The 19,194-nt window shown below is 40.8% G+C and overlaps 1 protein-coding gene across 1 annotated transcript in view; it reads left to right on the forward strand.

The window, feature by feature from the left end:
• Positions 1 to 12,939: 12,939 nt before the first annotated feature.
• Positions 12,940 to 19,194, forward strand: part of side-VI (sidestep VI) — a 75,192-nt gene continuing 68,937 nt past the window's right edge. The window contains exon 1 of the mRNA XM_017246725.3: positions 12,940 to 13,876. The gene's annotated coding sequence lies outside the window, so the exon portion shown is untranslated. The remainder of the gene's footprint in view (positions 13,877 to 19,194) is intronic.

The following is a 19,194-nucleotide window of genomic DNA, read 5'->3' on the forward strand; positions in this document are numbered from 1 at the left end:
AAAATTGTTTTTGAAATTGAAAAATTGCAATACAAGCTGAGCCGTGGGTCCGGTCTCCGGACAGCGCACTCTGTAGTCCTCGCTCCCGCCACCTACTGAATGTGCCGGGGACGGAGCCGTTGCTGTAATACAAAATAATGCGAGCTGAAACCCCCTACGACCCCCTCTCCTATGACTTCACCCACACCCCCCAGCCATCTAAAGCGCGGCATTTTTCTTTTGGCTTTCAGTTTTGCCTTGCGCCCATTTTTTGTAAAGCTCAGAGCTTGCTTTTATTTTCTTTGTTTAGCATTTTCATTTTTCCAAGTTTTTTTTTTAGTTTTTCTTCTTGTTTTTCTATGAAATATGCAGTCAGAACCGAAGAGTAAAGCATGGAAAAAATGCTTTTGTATGTTGGCATTTTTTTAATATTTCGGGTGTTTCTTATTTTTGTACACATAAATTTTTTTTCTGGATGCTGCAGGTGAAAAGACTGCTGCATCTCGCCAAAAGTATGCACATATTTAAATAATATACGGAGTGAAGGAAATATAATAATAAATACATGAAGGTCTTGGCCGATAAATTTTTATTAAAGTTCTAAATTCGATTTATAGTTTGAAGAGGTACCTTATTCTATTTATTTATAAAATGCATTACAATGTTCTCGATCTTTTAAATTGTGAAAAAACCTTATTTTTCAGTAATTATCTGTCCTTATCCAAAGCCTATTGCGACATAAAATTTACAAAATTTTTGGACATGCGTGTAAACATGAACACCAACATTTTGTCAGCCCATGTCGGCTAAAATAGCAAATAAAATCAACAAATAAATGAAAAGCCTGACAATTTGTTGATGGTTTTCGATGCCGGGGCGGCGCGGCCGCCGAGCTTAGATGAAAATTAATTTCCAATGTTTTCCTCCATCTGCACCGCTATTGCCAGCCATGTGTGCGCAAATGTTTGCGGGAAAATAAAATAATTTTAATTACGTTTTGCTGCATGGAAAATTGGGAAATTTCGCGGCATTACAGCACCGATGTCGGAGTCGGTCATAATTATGCAATGCGTGGATTTTAAAGCAACGTTATCCCAGAATCTAACCATTCCATATCCTGCGCTAAGCCTCGGAATTTTAGCAAATTGTTATACGGCGGCTGGCAGTTAGGGGCTTAAAGGGGGGGCCGGACGGGCCTGGACGGCAACCAGGCCATGTCAAAGGCGGCAAAGCATAACGGAATTAATTGTGCGCATTAAAAGGGATTGCGCAAACATTAAAAAGGGATTTCAGAAAAAGCATTCAAATGCCAGAGACAAACCAAACCAAATGCGATAATGAGCAATTCACTTGCATAATGCCCGATTGCGGTTTGCGATACCTCATAAAAAATGCAACACAACACCGCAACTGCAACTGCACAGAGCCCAGGACCTTTTCTATTTATCCACATAAATATCTAAATCAATTTAAGGGAAGTGTTATTGATTATCTTTCACTTGCCTGCATATTTGCAATGGTTTAACGTTTGTGGGCATTGAGCCATTAATAAATAATTTCATAATATTAATCTAGACAACACTGTTAAGCTTTTGTCAATTGGAATGCTTAGTACAAAGCTATGTGCTTTTATAAATAATAAAAACGGTTGTAAAGTATTATTTAATTAATTAAATAATAAGAATGAAACTTGTATTGGGATATCGGTAAATTTATCATTATTAGTCCATAAATTTAACATTTTTGGTTAGCTTCTTTTTTTTCTTGGTGTAAACAGTTCTTCGATCTTGCATGTGCTTAAAGGACACCACCCAGCCATCAATTATGACAACCATCAACCATGCAGAGAATGCCAAAATTTCGAATGAAGCTTTGATTTCGCGGCTCTTTCAGACGCAAATCCAGTTTCCGGCGTGGCCCGTCGAAACAATCGGCAATGGTTAGCCACTCGCAGTATTTGATTAAGTGTCAGTTTAAAACTGAATGATTGTAACCCGATACGCGACTGAATGTGCCATTCAGATGTACGCGTGCTTCAAGTGGCGGCTGTTGTTCGATGACAACGTCCGTGGCTTCGTATAATTGGTTGTTGGGCCTCTTCCGGCGCCTACGGGAATGCAACAGTTATCTTGAATCACCGTATAACGTTACCCTTTCAAAGGATATTTGTGTTTCAGATAGGTTAAAAAAAATCATTTTAAAAATATTTGTTCATACATTCTTGAACACAATTCTCTTAATATTGTATACATCAAGATCTTGTAAAAGCCCATACCTCTTATTTTTTCAGTTAAAGAAGGGTATGCCCCATTGAAACTTGTTTTATATTCCTGGCCTTCTGCTCCTTTATGCTGTCCAGTCAATGCGACAAGGAGCCAACGATGAATGCGTGGCATTTAAAACAATATAAGCGTGGTCGTGGCCGAAGACGGCTTCAACTCGGATGGCAGGATTCCAGAGTGGTATCCTTTTCACGGTTCGAGGCATGACCACCAATTAACGCAAGGCGAAGCCTCCTTTCCGCTGGCATAATGTGCGCATACACGTCTCTCCTTTGCCTGTTCCCACCACTCTTGTTATTCTTGTCTCTTTCTCCGGCAGTATGGCCCTCTCTTTCGCCAGCGTGGGTACATTGTGGTCGCTCACATATGTGTGCGTGTAGACGGCGGTGCATTGTGTTTTCACAGGAGAATGCAATTTAAATTGCATTAAAATTGATTGAATTCATGGGACGCAGTTGCCGACCCGTTTTCCCGCCCGATGACTGCAGGCCAGGCATCCTGTCAATGGATCTCAGGATACGTTCCCGACGCCCCGACGTTTATTTTATACCTCATAGCCCTGGCTCTTTGCTCTCGTTTCTGCACGGGAATTTGGTGTTTGTTTTCCCACTGTTAAGTGGGCAGCCAGCTTTAAAAGTTGTTTATACCCAGACGTCTCAGAATTTTACCTAAACTGCACCAAAGAATGGAATTAAGACTTCCAAAACAGCCTTTAAAATTTCATTTAATTTCTTTCTTCGCTGAGCTAAATAAATATTATAACTACTTTAAACAAAATTCATTATAAATTAAAGATTTATAATGATAAATGTTAAAAAAACAAATAATAAAATATCGATTGTTTTAGTTATTCTCGTTGAACAAAAACTATTGTGAGAATTATCGGGTTATTCCCCATTGAAGTATTCACAATGGGCGGCATTTATGGGCTGGCTAAATGGTTTTGTGTTGGCCGGCACTTGTCCATCACAATTCCATTAGCGGCTGGTTAAACCAAGAGCGATCATAATTTCTGTGTGTGTCACATTACACAATTATGGCAATCTGCTCAGCAGGAAGACGGGTCCCGCCACGACAATTATTCTTTTGCCATCTGAACATTCCTCTTCTCCTTGGTAAGATCCTTTTTGTATGGCTTTTAATAAATGCATGTCATGTGCCTGTTGAGGCCAGAAAAAAGCTGCAAATGTTGTACCAGTACCAGTACCAGTAGCAGCAGCAGCAGCCACTGCGGCAACTCGTTGACCGCAGCACTCAACAAAGGTAGCAATTTAAAAGGCCAAAATGGGGGCGGGAGTGTGTGCGATGCACTTCGGAATAAAAAGGCAATAAATATAAACGAAGCTGGCATAAATGTGCTATTTTAGTCTGATTAAACAAAGGCCGCAATTAATTTGCCAGCAATGAGGCGATTATAGAGACCGTGCGATAGAGACGGGCGGTGGGGCGATCGAAAGGGACGACAACAATGCACGCGAACAGGCGAATAACTCCCATGGACGCCAATAAGCATATGCATTTATTTTCAATTTTCTGCGGGAGATTCAGTTGCCGCTGCAGCGATACAATTAATGCGCATTAATGAATTATTAATTTGTGTACGCGACGGCCGCGGCGTCGCCCCCAAAAGTATGCAATTAAATTCTATTTGTTAATTTATGGCCTCGTCCAAATATGCATTGATTATGCAAATGGAATTGGTCTGACCAGCGGGCCTCTGCTGGATTTTGTCGACCATTGGAATGGCGACCTTAACCGGGGACTTAATCGGCTCGGATTTCACTTTTTCCCAGTCCGGCTGCACTCTATCCTCGTCTCTTTGTATAATTCATGATCTCTTTTTTTCAGCGCAACAAATCGTTAATGTTTAATTGCATTTTTGATATTTGCCTTGGCCCGTTTGAGTCGGCTCTTCAGCAAAACGACGTCGCATTTAATTTATTATAATTAGAGTTAATCTTACGTTTAATTACATTTAATTGCCTTGCCCAGGCGCCCAAAAGGGGCGGCGGCAGGTGATTTAATGTAATGAATAAACAGGAAGGCCGACGGAGAGAGCCAGTGCTGCCTAACTGGGCGACAATTGGACAATTTCAGGAAAGGTGATAGCCATGGGTGTGGACAGCCCCAAGGAGATGAGATAGGTGATTGTGGATGTTATCGAGTGCTTCGAGAGGAGGGATAATCAGAGGGTACAATCAGGTGGGTGGACTCAATTAGAAAGCTAAACAGTTGGAGGGCTTGGGAACATGGGAGAATACTGGGTCAAAGGCCAAGTAGAAAAATTATTTCTTGAGGCGGATTTCTCTATCAGAGTTTAACAATTTTTAACGTCAATATATATCAAGTTATTTCGTTCATATACCTGCGAAATATCAGGATATGCTGCATAAATTCATATCTGTTTAACAAATCAAAACCAACTGACTTTTTAATTGGTCAATTCATAGCTCAAATTTGAAATATGGGCCATAAATGAATTAAGCGACGTTTTTAGAAAAGAGAAAATAAAATAAATCGATTGGAATTCATTTATTTAGACAGATAATTCCAAAAATAAATCTAATACTAAAAATAAAATGGTAATCAATGTATAACTAAATGTCTTATTTATTGTCCAAAAAGAGGATAATTGGTTATAATTTTATTTCCTATCGACAAAGATAAAAACGCTTCTTCACTTTTCGGGAAGTGCATTCATCGCCAGAGTTGGCTTTCAGCTTTTAACGCTATTTTTATAATCTTTTCGAGTTGCGAACTTTTTGGGAGATTCAACGTCTTCTAAGCTTGCACCCTTCCAAGTGCAACATCGATAAGTTTTCGTTGTAGTTCGCTGGGTTTGCTTTCTTCCTCTTGGCTTCCTTGGAGGTCCTTCGCTCGCTGTCACCACGGTGAATGAGGGGGGGCAGCGGTGGAGGGGGGGTCCATTAAACTGAGCCATTCTCTTGCCAAGTTTTTTGGCCAGGCAAAGCACTCTGGCAGTGCTAAAACATCTGTTGTACGGTGTTCGCCGTGGCGTGTCCGATGGCCAGGTGAGCTTCAGCTTCCTCCTTCGCCGTCGAGATACATGTGTATCTATGCATCCGTAATTCACATGCTCACAATTTGAAATTGTAAATTTTGTGTCTTGTTAGTGCTGCAGCAGTGGGAGCTTGGACGAGACGAGGGGGTGAGGGAAAGGGGGCGAGAGCAACGTGAAGCGAAATAAAATAACGAACAAAATCAACAAACATAAGGTAAAGTGCTGATTTGTTGCTGTTGTTTTTTCGCTTTCTCTCTCCCTCTGCTGGGCGATGTTTTCATTGTTTGCCGAGTAAAACTGTTACTTGTTTTTTCAGGCTGCCATTTTTGCTTATTTTAGACCACACACACCCACAGCAGCACACACGTGAACATAAACACAAACACAACCCGAGCACACATAGATACATTCGAAATGCAGGTACGAAAAGAATAATGTGGCGTAGATAGCGCCTTGTTGAGCTCAAGACATTCCCGTTTCCAAACTCAAACTCCAACTGGAACTCCAACTGAATGGCCCAAAATTTATGCCCACTGTATTTGTTTATACAAATTTAATGAATACACACATACGGTAGGGCGAAACGTGTGTGCAATGCCCTCCCATTGTTAGGACCACATACACAGGACGCTTATATTGCCAAGACTTCGGCCGTCGTCTATACTTCATGTCCTCTTCCCGTTCTGGCCATGCCTCTTTGCATATGGAAAGGATGGCGAATGGGTACGGGAATATCGCCTTCGAGGCATTTCTTAAAATGTTGATGTAACGTAACAGGAAACGCTGCTGGGCAATTCGAGGAAGCATTTTCCATAGCTCAACTCACGGGGCACATGATGTCGGCTTGCTCAAGAAACAGCGGTATTTTTGCGCAATAACAGGGTCTTCTCCCATCTTAACTGTTTTTCCAAATGCGCGTATTCAAGTTGAAACGCCATGAAACAAGTTTAAAACTATTTCAGATGCTTAAAAATATATTTTATACTAAATTATTGTTGATGCAAATAGTTAAAGCATCGATCTTCCAATCGTTCAAGCTATTTTGCTTATGAATTGGATAATTATTGGAAAACTTACAGTCTACAGCCATATCGTCCTATCTTCGCTTTTTTGACACTTTAAAGGAGTTTTTAGTTTTCAATGCATATAAAAAGATCGCTATGCATTGCCATATCGTCCTATCTTCGCTTTTTCGAAACTTTGAAAGAGTTTTTAGTTTTCAATGCATATAAAAAGATCGCTGAAGAATCGCTATGCATTCTCCACATTTTTAAGGGAACCTGCATTTTGTTCATGTAAAGAAATATTCCTTTCCATAATTTATTTCTTGTAGATGAACGAACCATCAATGCACAAATCGTTTAAGGTATTCCGCTCAAGAATCGGATAATTATTGGCCGACATATAGACTTCGAGGGGGGCCATATTGTCCCTCCCATGCATTTTCCACATTTTGAAGGGGACTGCCCAGAAAAATGGACACAAAATTTAAAAAATAATTTGTACCCTGATTTTGATGCAGATGAACGGAGAATTAATACAGAAATCGTTAAAGGTATTCCGCCTAAGAATCGAATTATTATTGGACAAGATAAATCTATAAAGAATTTAATATAAGGCTTCGCGTCCATATTAAGACAAGATTTTAATAATCGGGTATATAAAATATTAAATGTGATATTTTGAAGGTATTGTCATACCGTACCATAAACATTGAGTAATAATGATAAGTTTAAAGATTGAATTTCTTGAAAAGCAGCCATAGACTGGTCAGGAGAAATTATTTTTAATTTTCCAAACACGTTTTCTTGGTGGAAAAATCCCTTAAAAAGCTAAGAAAACAAATAGAAAGTCGTGGCCAGCAAGAGAAAAAAATTGTTGTAACTAGTGTAGTTTGTTTATGTTAAAAGCGCGATACTCGTATGTATGTGTGAATGTTGCAACAGTGTTTGCGAACGTGTGGGTGTGACAAAACTTTAGCCTAGCTTAACGCGAGTCCTTGGTGAGCTTGACGCAGTTGTGCCGTTGTAGTTGCTATTTTAAACAAAGACCCCGGGCAAGAGAAATAGAAGGGCAAGGGATTGGAGTGATGTGGAGTGTAGTGAAGGGAAACGAAAGGAAAAATAAAAAGTATACACGACAACAGAGAAAAGAAGAGACAGTTCTCTGACGGACAGCATACTGCGAAGCGAAAACTTTGCGTTTTGCCTAAGTGACGACGTGCGACAAGCGGTGGCTGTGGGAGGGAAATGCAAATACTGAAAAAAATGTATTTATACTAATAGGTAAATAAAATAAAAAACATATTTATGTTGGAACTAAAAAGCTTTGCTGCCATTATTGACATCAATAAATTTAAAGATGCATCTATCTATAACTTTTACATGCCGCGCATTAATTGTAAGAGATTTTTATTTAATATTTTAAAACCAAAATAACGTTTCACATAAGATAAAAAACTTTCCATTTAATTATTGAAGTGTTTCAATACTTTTTTTCGGCGTATTCTGCTGTCTCTCCGCCTGAAACAAGAAGCCTTGAACATCCTGCTTCTGCTTGGACTTTTAATATTTAAGGAAACCTTGCCCTGACCGGGGGACGTCCATCGTCCATTTCCCATCGCCCGTCTGTTGCTGCTTTTGCTTGCCTCACTGGATGCTAACAGCAGCAGTTGCAACAGCAAGAGCAACTGAAACAGCAGCAACTACCGCCGCATCAACACTCACTCACACATACACAGCAACATGTGTGGAAAGTTTTTTGTTGCCAGGACTTGGTTACACCTCTGCGGCTGCCTCAGAATCTGGATTGCACCAGCAAGGAGTTTCCACCGCTGCTGGTGTTTCCTTTTAGTTTTAGTTTCTTCACCCGCTCCCACTTTGCTAGCTTTTTGTAAGTTTCGGTAAACTTGCCACTTGGCCAAAAAGCAGAACTTGTCCCCGCCAAGTTCCCAATGGAATGTATCTCAATGTGTGGTAAAATAAATTTACGGCTTGACCAAAGGAAAAGGAGATACAATGAGAGTATGGAAGACTCGAGGACAAATGTTACAGAAAGTGTACGAATATTTCATTCCCTAATCTTTCTAGTCTAGACCTCAAAAAATATGTAAAAATAAATAAGCATAAGAGGCCAACATCAATTAAATTGATGAAATTAATCTAAGCTATTAATTAACAGCCACATAAGCGTTATGTTAATCAAAATTGTAAGCAAGGTGAGCTATATGATACTATGAGCTCATTGAAATGGTTTACCTGTTTAATAATAAAGTGATAACTTTTCGGCTTGCTCCGGGACAAAGAGATGCTTTGAGAACCCTTTGGTCAGTTTGATGTGCGCCATGTATCCGTTCGGCTCGGTTGCTGTGGTTACCATTTGAAGATTTTATTAATTAATGAGGAAACCCAGTATTCGCCAGGTCAGGCACAGGTTGGGTAACCTCTCGATGACTCGACAAACAAGGCCTATAATTTTGAGGTGACCCTTCTTCATTAGCAATCCATCGCCAACAACCCTATCCGTTCCGAGCACGGTCCCAATTCGTTCCGCACTCGGTTTAATTGAGTGTTTGATTTAATTATAGACCATTTAAATGGCGTTGTTCTGGCGCTGCATCATTAAGCATTGATTACGCAAGCTGATTAATTAGTTGACTTGCCCATACACACGCACAACCTCTATGTATTCATGACAATGCATCAAAAGTGCGTTGTAATTATGTAATGGTTGCTCACAATTCGCATGCAAATTACGTTAGTTTGTCGAGCTAATTGTGATTGCAGGGTTCTGCATTATCCTTCTGCCTGAGAGGGCGAGAAAAGAGGAACAAAAATGACGAAGGGCTACCGCCGAAAGCTTTCCGATGCACCATCTCAACTTTTAATGACAAAATGTTGAGCAGCGCTTAGCCCCAACTTTCCCCCAGCTCATGTCGGTTCGGTTCTCTTTGGTTCAGACCGTTGGTCACTGCACTTAAAGAAACACTTTGTTAAAAGTTAGAAATAAATTTTAGTTTTTAGTTTAAGAAATTATAAAAGTGTTGCAGCAAAATATTAAATAATGCTTATAATATAACAAATGAGGTTAGGTTACACTCTAGTTCCTTTAGCTGGTTCTTGTCAGTGTTGACTCTCATGGGAGTGGTGGCCGCAAAAACCGCCGTTTCATGATTTAAATTTAATGCAACTTTTGCTTTATAGCCAAACTGTCGCACATACACCCTCGCATACATACATGTAAAAGCCAGCACCCGCACACTGCCACACATTAATGTAAAAGCTATAAAGTCATGTGCAACACCATGGCCACTTCCTGGCGGTGGCAGCGGCATCGGTATCGGGAGCAGCACCGGAGCACAGCAGCAGAGCAGAGCAGGATCAGCTGCTGGTTCGGGACTCTCTGGCAGCTATTTGGTCACTGCACTTAGTGCACTTCCTTTGCTCGCATTTCTGGGGTTTTTGCCAGCCAGCCAGCTATAATGTATGGAAGGAGAAAGAGGTTTAGATGGGGGGGACTTAGAGGGTTAAAGGTTTTAAACCGGCTACCCATTGCTACATTATGGTGGGAGGATAAAGACAAGAAAATAGGATCAAAATAATAGAAATGAATTAATTTGTTGTTCAATCAGCTTGATTTTATTTTGATTTTTAATTACCCAACTTACATATTTTACATAATTTGTAAACTCATTTACGACATACAATTTTAAGCTGCTTGCCTAGCTTAAATCAAAGACTTGAAAGTGTCTGCCAAATACAAGCAGCCCAATGGGAATTAAAAAAGTCGTGACGTTCTACAAACAGTTTAGGTTTTGGGCATCTATTGCAGTGGTGGTATAGTGGCAGCTGCCTGATGAAATGCCGTGCTTGGCGGTTGGGCGTTGAGATTTTCTAGCAGTTGCAGAAGCAAAAGACCGACAGCTCCCACCTCCCCACATACGAGGATGAATGTGGGTCATACTGGGCGTGGGTGTGTACGATGGAATTTTGCAGTTTTAGTTAATGTTTAGCCATGGCAATTTCGGCCCAAAAAATGCCATCTCGAGGAGCCAAATACTTTGGCAGCATCACTTGAAACATTTAACGCTTAAATATCAGTACTCGTGTGTGTCTAGCGATAGAGGGAGAAAATCTGTACGTTGGGTTGTGGATTTGTTGACGAAAGTGGTTTAGGGCTAGTTCCATTTCGGCATTGGATTTGCCATTAGAGCCTGTCCAAGCGTGTAAATGAAATTTGATAAGATTAGGCTGTGCAATTGTTGCAGCCACAGTCGCCTTCTAGGCTCGTCCATTCCACCCCCAGCCACATGGGAGTTCTTAAGCAACTTGGGGAGCTTTCTTTGAGTGGTATAAGAGTCAAACCGTTGAATTTTTAAAAATCGTTTGCGAACTTTTCATGTTCCACAATTTCTTGTTTGCTTCAGGGTTTGGGGCGCATGTCAGTCGAAACCAAGAGTTCGAAATCGAAAATGAGCGCCGGGGAGAAAGTAGGGAAAACTCTCTTGGCCGAGAGAGGAAAACGCTTTTCACAGAGCAACTTGTCGGCTTCGGGTCTCGTGGTCTCACGTAAACTTACACGCTTACACCCCATTGTAGTAGGGTTTTTGTGAGCGGTGTGTGTGATTATATTTTTTTGTTGGGTTAGAGGTGTAGGTTAAGTGTTAGCGTTATTTGAACATGAAATCTAAATTATTAATTTTGAGCTTTAAGGTTTAGGAAAACTGATCCATTTCTTTTAAGTTGTGAAACAATTCTATGCAATGTCAAATATTTATAAGACCTGTAATCTCTTTGGAACAACTAGCATCCCTTCGGGAGAACCTCTGTGTTGCAAGTTTCCTTGCTACACATCACTGCAACATATAACATAATCCCTGATCCTTGACTGGCTGCCTTGACCAGCGAAGCTGCAGTAACCGAGAGCTGGTTTGGACGCCGCTTTGTATAACTCTCATTCGTCTTGGGAAAGCCAATTCAAAGAATTTTCGGAAACGCGAGAGAAACGAGTGCACATGAAATGCGTGGTGGAACGCGAATACCAAAGGTTTTAAGGGGCAGGAGGGTGTTGAGGCAGGACCAAGCTGAATTAAGTGGAACCAAGGCAAACACAACGTTAAAAGGACAACATTTTAATACTAGCAATATCTTTATTATAAGAAAATAAATTTGCACTTTAAATAAATTTAAAAATTAATCAAATTGATAGTTATTATATAAAACAAATAGGTCTAGCATCTAAAAATTGATTTTTGATGGGCTTCTGAAAATTGTATATTGAATTGTAAAATAAACAAGAAAGGAAAGCTAACTTCGGGTGGAGCCGAAGTTTATATACCCTTGCAGCTAAAACCGGATATATATCGCAAACATCGGATATAGTTGGCCGATCCTTATGAAATTTGGTAGGATGGATCAAAATATAATCTGTACCAAGTTCCAGCTTTCTATCTTCAAAAACACAAAAGTTGGGTCATTTCCGATCGTTCAGTTATATGGCAGCTATAGGATATAGTCGGCCGATCCTAATGAAATTTGGTAGGTTGGATCAACTAACCAAAAATAGAGTCTGTACTAAATTCCAGCTTTCTATCTTCAAAAACACGAAAGTTGGGTCATTTCCGATCGTTGAGTTATATGGCAGCTATAGGATATAGTCGGCCGATCCTTATGAAATTTGGCATGTCGTATTATTTTGCCAAAAATAGCTCTCATGTCAAATTTGAACTCTCTAACTCTAAAAACACCAAAGTTATACCATTTCCGATCAATCAGTTATATGGCAGCTATAGGATATAGTCGGCCGATCCCGGCCGTTCCGACTTATATACTGCGTGCAAAGGAAAGAAGGGTGTGTGCAAAGTTTCAAGACGATAGCTTTAAAACTGAGAGACTAGTTTGCGTAGAAACAGACAGACGGACAGACGGACAGACGGACATGCTCATATCAACTCAGGAGGTGATCCTGATCAAGAATATATATACTTTATAGGGTCGGAGATGTCTCCTTCACTGCGTTGCACACTTTTGGACAAAATTATAATACCCTCTGCAAGGGTATAAAAATAATATTGCAAAGAGCTTTTAATGGTATTCATTCTTGAAACAAAAATTGGTATTCTTAAACATTAAATTAAATATTAAATATTTACTGGAGACTGGGACTTGGCCTTAGAAATAATGTGCTATATTTAATCATACATATGGAATGCATCATTATTTAAAATTTTTATTTTGAAGGATGAACAATTATTTCATCCTAAATCTTCCATATAATCTTGATCTTATACTCCTTTCAGACAACTTAGTAATTCAAGTTCAAAGAAAGCTTTGCTGGAACACAAGTTCCACACCATTTCACTCCCACATCACCCAAGCGGATTTCATGTCTCCGAGTTGTGAGTTTTCTGGCCAAAACTCTTATAAAGACTTCGAGGTCGAATGGAGAGCACGTTACAAGCGTGGCCCACTTACAGAGTTCGCCCGCTGAAAGGACTCGTGGGCTCGGCAATTTCGAAAGTCCACGACCCGAAAGCCGTCCCGAAAAAGCCGAGTACCGAATTGCGAATTCCGAATCCAGAATCGTGTGGGGGGCGATGGCAAACGCGGCCAAAACCACGAATGAATGGCCAGGCGCTTTAGTACTGAAAAGGTCGTGGATTTGTTTAGTCGTCGTGCTCCGTTGTCGTTGTCGTGTTGTCGGTAGCGTTGTCGTTGTCGCTTCGCAAAGGCATCGCATCGCAACGCCTCACATCGCGTATACGCAGTGTAGACCGTCCGCATCCGCAAACTGGCGAACGAAGGAGTGTAATATCTGACAGCCAGAAAAATAAACAAGTGCAACTCTATAAATTGGGATGCATGGTTATGTTGTATTTTAATAAGACTGGCAGTTGTAATTGTTGAATGCAAAAACGCCAGTGATTGGAAAGTGCACGTGTCTGCTGAGAAACATCTTAAACGCCTGCGTTAAGTTTCGGATGTGTTGTTATGCAAATCGCGTCCCCTGGCCGGAGGCAACAATAAAGTGTATGAGTGAGTGTGAGTGAGTGCCAACAGTTACAGTTCCAGTGTTAAGGGATGTGGGTAGCGAGTATGGTAGCTGGAGTACGCGCCCACAATGCATAAATCAAAATACACATTATTGAGTCATAAATAAAGTTCGCATCGGCTGCTACTTTAAATAAGGCCTTGAGGCGGGCGACGACGAAACTCGCAGACGAGAAACCCAAATACTGAGAACCGAGAACGTAGAACGGCGAAAGCGAAAGCCAAAATCGAAATTTATGCCTCGCACCCGCCAAATACTTTGCCATATTTTTTGCTCAATTGCTTGCCGCCCGGGCCCGGCTCCAACTCCTGCTCCGGCTCCTTCGCTCATTGATATGATGTGTGCGTCTCGCTGGTTGCATAAAACTTGCTCAACGCCAGCGCGCCCTCAGCTACAACAATAAGCAAAGCACATCAGCAGGAGCAACTCCTTCACGAGCAGCAGCAGCACTAACCCCGGCGGGCTGCTTTTATTACAAAGGCCGTAAAAAGCACAAAAAGCGGAGTAAACGCCACAGCAAAAGGATACAATCAGGCCAAAAGCGGTAAGTGCATGTGAGGAACAAATACGGGCCAAAACAAGCATGTACATTGTACGTGTGTCTTAATAACCAAAAGGTAAAATGGGAAGTCGAAATTAAATGCCTAGAGAGTCCTAATCTACTAGGCGAAGGGCCTTTAGTAAATGAAAAGTAAAAGCTTTCATTTTAAACGACTATATTAAAGAAAAAGCTTTACATTTAAATTATAAGAAACATACTTGTTGTACTTTATTTTTTTTTATGTTTTGAATTTATTTTTAACACTTCTATTTTTTAATAACTTAATTTTATTCCATATAAATGATGAAATAATCTAAAAAAAATAAAATATAAAGCCTTTCACATGTACAAAATACATTTTTGATGACTTTGTTTGCTGGCATCAGGAATTTTTCAGGACGATAAAGTATTATAATATTTGTTCGTATCGATAGCAGATTTGCAAACAAAAATAATGCCACAAAATGCATTCAATCGCAGAATCCTCTCGGAATCATAGCCTATATGTTTTTAAACCACTTATTCTGGCGCCAACAAAGTGGGTCATACAATTTGTCAGCGACTCTGGCACAGATAGTATTTCCCATTGCTTTTGATCATTTTTTGTGGATGCCTCGGTGTCAGTTAGTCAGATAGTCTGGCTTCTCGAAGTGCGTTAGACTTTCTCGGGGAGAATGAGTGCGAGTTCGAGGCAGCCATGGAAATCATATTAAAATGCTGTCTGTGCATAACCTACTTTTTATTTCTTTTTCTGCTTTTTTTGTTTGTTACTCTATATGTATAGTATATGCGGTATGGTATACAACACTCACACCCGCTTGAACTGGAATTCGTACTCGTACTCATACTCATACACGTATATTGTTGCCATTTCACTTTTGCTGAGCACGTCTTCACACAAGCACACACTGCGTATGCCACAGTGTGTGTTGCAATGCTGCAGGCGCTTGCCAAATGCGCTTTGTTGCCGCCATTGTCAACATGGGGCATGCAGGAGGAGACGGCGGGCAAAGCGGCTGGGCGAGGGAGGGGGAGTGTGAGGTGGAGCAGAAACAGCAGTAGGAAATTTTTGCATTTTTCGGCTCAGTCAGCGCAACGTGGCTTGGCATCCGGCCAGAGGCGACGCCGGAGACGGGGCTGGGCGGACGGTTGGCTCGTCTCTGATTTTCTGCAGAGCTTAAATTATTAAAAGACCGGTCCAAAACTCAAGGAGCCGCGCATAAATCAAGCTGGCCAGGGGACAACCTGGCGTATGCGCAACTTTAATAACATGAGCAGCAGCTGCAAAAGTTTTGCCTGTCAGGAGGGAGCAAGTTTAATGCAGCATGTAAATATTGTCATGACACACGAAAACTTTCACTGGTCCTTTGTTGACAGGCTCTCGAGGACAGTGGCTCGACAAAGGATGAGTGTGTGTGTGTGTGTGAAGACTGCCGAGATTTATGGGCGCAAATGGAAGACGAAGCGTGTGACTCGCATCAAACTGGGAGTGAAAAGTTTCACAATTAATTTTAATAGTTAATAGCGGAACTCTCCAGGCATGTGTCTTGCCCAGCCTCTTGAAATGACTTTGTTACTGGGAAGCTCTAATCTTAGATTGCAACAAATATAAGTGTTTTATGGATTTTATGTTTTAATTAGATTGAATTTATCTTAGATTATCTAAAAAACCACCAGGTACTTAATTTATCTCTCTACCAAGCTTATATACCGCTTTTACAAATAAAAGACTAACAGACGTACATGGGATATCACATTACAAAGCAAACAAGAACAGAAATCAAAGCTTTGACTGTACAAAGCCAAATAATCCATCAAGTGGTATTAACTTGAAACAATAAATTTCACACACAGCTGCAGAGCAACCAACCGGCAACGCCAGGCACTTGAAGTGCTTGACAACTAATCAGGTTTCAAATGCCTAAGCATACACACTCTTGAACTCTTAGCAGCAACAAGAAAAATAAAAACAGAAAAAAAGGTAACTAAAATCCAGGCAAGGGGTCCGCTTTGGGGAAACAATCCGATGTGAGCGTCGGTAATCAAAGCTGCTTACGGCCTGCCCTTTGATTGTACTTTATGAGAACGCGGGGGACTGGCCCTGCGCCATTTGGAATGTAGAATTGCTCGGAGATTTTCATTTTTTATTTAATGCATTCGGTTTCAGTCTAGACGGGGCTAAAGTTGTCTTTCGGGAGGGTGGATTAAATTTCTTTGTATAAACATCTGCCTTTTCGGGTAAAGCAAAAAAAGGTTTGGGTATTTGTCCAATTCATTTAATTATTGGTACAAAAAAGAACGATTTTTGGGGTACTCTAAAACTAATATATACTACCCAACAATATATTGGATTTTTTCTTAGATTCTCTTTAGTTATTGCTTAGGCCCTTCCACGATTTTACAGCCATTGCATCATGGCTGGAAATGAGCACAAATTGTTTTGAAAAGGCAAGCCGAGCGTTAAGTCTGGCTGATGCTAATCCGGTATTTGGCATCTGATCCTGAGTGCTGCCAATCAGAACAAAATCCTGCAGGCTGGCCTGCGAAATTAACTGAAAAGGCTAATGCACTTTCAATTTTGAGCCGGACGAAAAAAAATAAAAGAACCCAAACCGACCGAAGGGAGCACATAAAGGGGACAGGTCGAAAAACTAAACTTCAAACGGGGTGGGGCTGGCAGGTACGAGAAGAATATGAACCCATTCAAAAGCTCGACCCAAATCTGGAGGGGCAAGAAAATGCAACAGAAAAATAGAGACTTGAACAAGCAACTACGTTGGTACTTATATTGCTTTGGCTCCGAAACGGTTCATTCTTTAATGTTTTTTAGAGTATCTGGATTTAGGAAAGAGATTAGTAAACATTAGCCACTTTATAGTTTCGAAATATTACCCGTTTAAATAAATATTTCAAAAATGTTTAGCCCCGTCTGAAGCTACTGCATGTTCCATCAAAAAGTAATTCCATCATATCGTAAAACTATAAAAGCCCGGACAGCTAGTTATGCAAAGTGTATTAAATGCAGCGTCTAGCTGAGAAACTTTTTCCACCCGGATGGCGGCTTCCCACTAGTTTTTCCAGCTTCGGGCTCCTTTCATTTTCCCGCAGTTTCTTTCTGCGTTTACCGTTGGCATTGTGTGCGCATAATAGCCTGAAATTAAATCAGCAAGCGCGTGGGTAACTTAAAATAATAGCCATTGCTTATGTTTAAGTAAAATATGTACTTGGTGTACGGCAGAACTGACCAGAAGAGCCAGGAGGAGGCGGGGAGAAACATTGCAGCAGCCGCCGGGCTTTTTTTGTGATTTCATAGTCTGAAATTCAGACTGCTTACTTATTTCCGTTTCCGCTTGGCCTGCTGCCTGCCCGCTGCCAGCCTTCTGCATTTTTTATTAGCCACTCACCGTTCTCGACTGGCATACTGTTGGACCACTACAGCTCCTTTTTTCTGTACTCATGGCCGCATATCTGCCGCAAACTTTAGTGGAGCTGCTTAAGAGCTCTGCTTAATTTTTAGTGGTAGTTTCGTGGAGATTATCTTCGGCTTAGAACCAACAGAAATCGGGTGCACTGTAATTTTTCCCTATTGACACGACAAAATGGCTGTAATTCCAAGTGTTTGCTGAACTAAAGGCAATGTGATTGCTATTTGAGTGTCACTTGGACAGTTTCAAGCTCCAGATATATTTCAATAATAATAATTAATAAAACGAAACCGAGACCAAACCTGCTTGTCCTTATTGATTTATGGCCCTTGGTAAATTGCGGCACTTAGTGTAATTGTTTATATGTACATAGTGCATGCATATACATATATGCCAAAGGTTGTCCGATCCAGGTGGGGGTAGTTGATTAGCCTTCATACACATACACAAACAGGGTCAATCGGGCAGCTTTTGTTTCTAAAACTTCCCCATAGATGTATAATTTTTTTTTTGTAAGTAAGCTGATAAGTCCCCGAAATATCTTACTTTAGATTTACCTATCATTTGATTTGATTGAGTTCATTGTGTTGTTTCGCCACTGTGTTGCTCTTAGAATAAGCATTAAGTTCTAAACTATTATAATACAAAAATACTTTGCCAAGAACTCACTCTCCTTGTGGTTATTTAATTAAATATTTTGTAAAATGCTTTTCCCATCTACATCTCGTGTACGGGAGCTGCAATCTCGAGTCACTCAGAATTCTAGAATATGAAGAGAAGCCGCAGCTAGACAAATATGCAAACAAAGTGGGGTTGGGGAGACTTCTGGCATAGGAAATGAGCAAATAAAAGAGACATTCAATTATCTAAAAAGCAAAACAAATATGAAAATTAATTTGACATGTTTGACATTTTGGGCAAACACAAACATGAACATCAAAAGAGGGCGGAGTGGCGTGGGGCATTAGGAGCGACAGGCTGAGAGTGACAGAAAATGCCAGAAAAACATTTGATTAACCCAGATAAAAGGGCAGCGAAGGAAGCAGGACTTCAAGGTGGCAGGGGCGGCCAAGGGAAATGGCGTGACAAACGCTTAACTCTTTAATCAGGGATTCCTTTTGACCCGACCTCAGCTAATTTTCAGGGCGAATGTGAGCATTTCCATTTCTGTTTGTTACTTTCTTCTATCCGAATTATTTTCCTTCCGTTTTTGGTTTTTGCCTTTTTATTTGCCATAATTTCTATGCGCGAGTCACGCAAAGTTTTGCGTCTAAAGTGTGTCCATGTGTGTTTGAGGGTGTATCCTGTGGTGTGTGTGTGTGTGTTTGTCACGCATAAAGCGCTGACAGCAAAGCAAACAGTAAACAGCAAACACAGGACGAGGGGACTATTAAAAGCAAACACGCGCACACACGTACAAAACTAAAACTGGGCCTAAAAAGTGTACAGAGCAAGGACATTGCGAAAGGATTTTTTGCAAGCACGAATCAGAAAAAAACTAAGCCTCAGAAGCCACAATGTTGCTGTTGATGATGATGGTGGCTAAGAAGCAGAAATGCCAGTGGCAGCTACAAAATATTTCCTGTCTGCGCTTAAAGATTTCCCAGAGACACACACACACTCCCGGCCCGAAGCCCTCGAATTGTAAGCGCCTTGCATGTCAGCGACCCTCTCTTCGGCGACTCCTCTTCCCATCCTCGCCATCTCTCCACCCGAACCAGCCACGCCCACATCCGTCTGTTTAGGCCTGGCTTGGCTTGCAAAACTTTTGCGACGCATATGAAAATGATGCCCCTGCACGCATGTGTGTGTAGCACATCATTTTTGCCTTTGCCTCAGTCTTTTGATATTATTTTTTCTCCTTGGCATACCCTTAACATGAGGGTAGATAAGGTT

The sequence above is a fragment of the Drosophila bipectinata genome, chromosome 3R (genome assembly GCF_030179905.1).
Source record: "Drosophila bipectinata strain 14024-0381.07 chromosome 3R, DbipHiC1v2, whole genome shotgun sequence".
In the NCBI taxonomy this organism is placed as follows: domain Eukaryota; kingdom Metazoa; phylum Arthropoda; class Insecta; order Diptera; family Drosophilidae; genus Drosophila; species Drosophila bipectinata.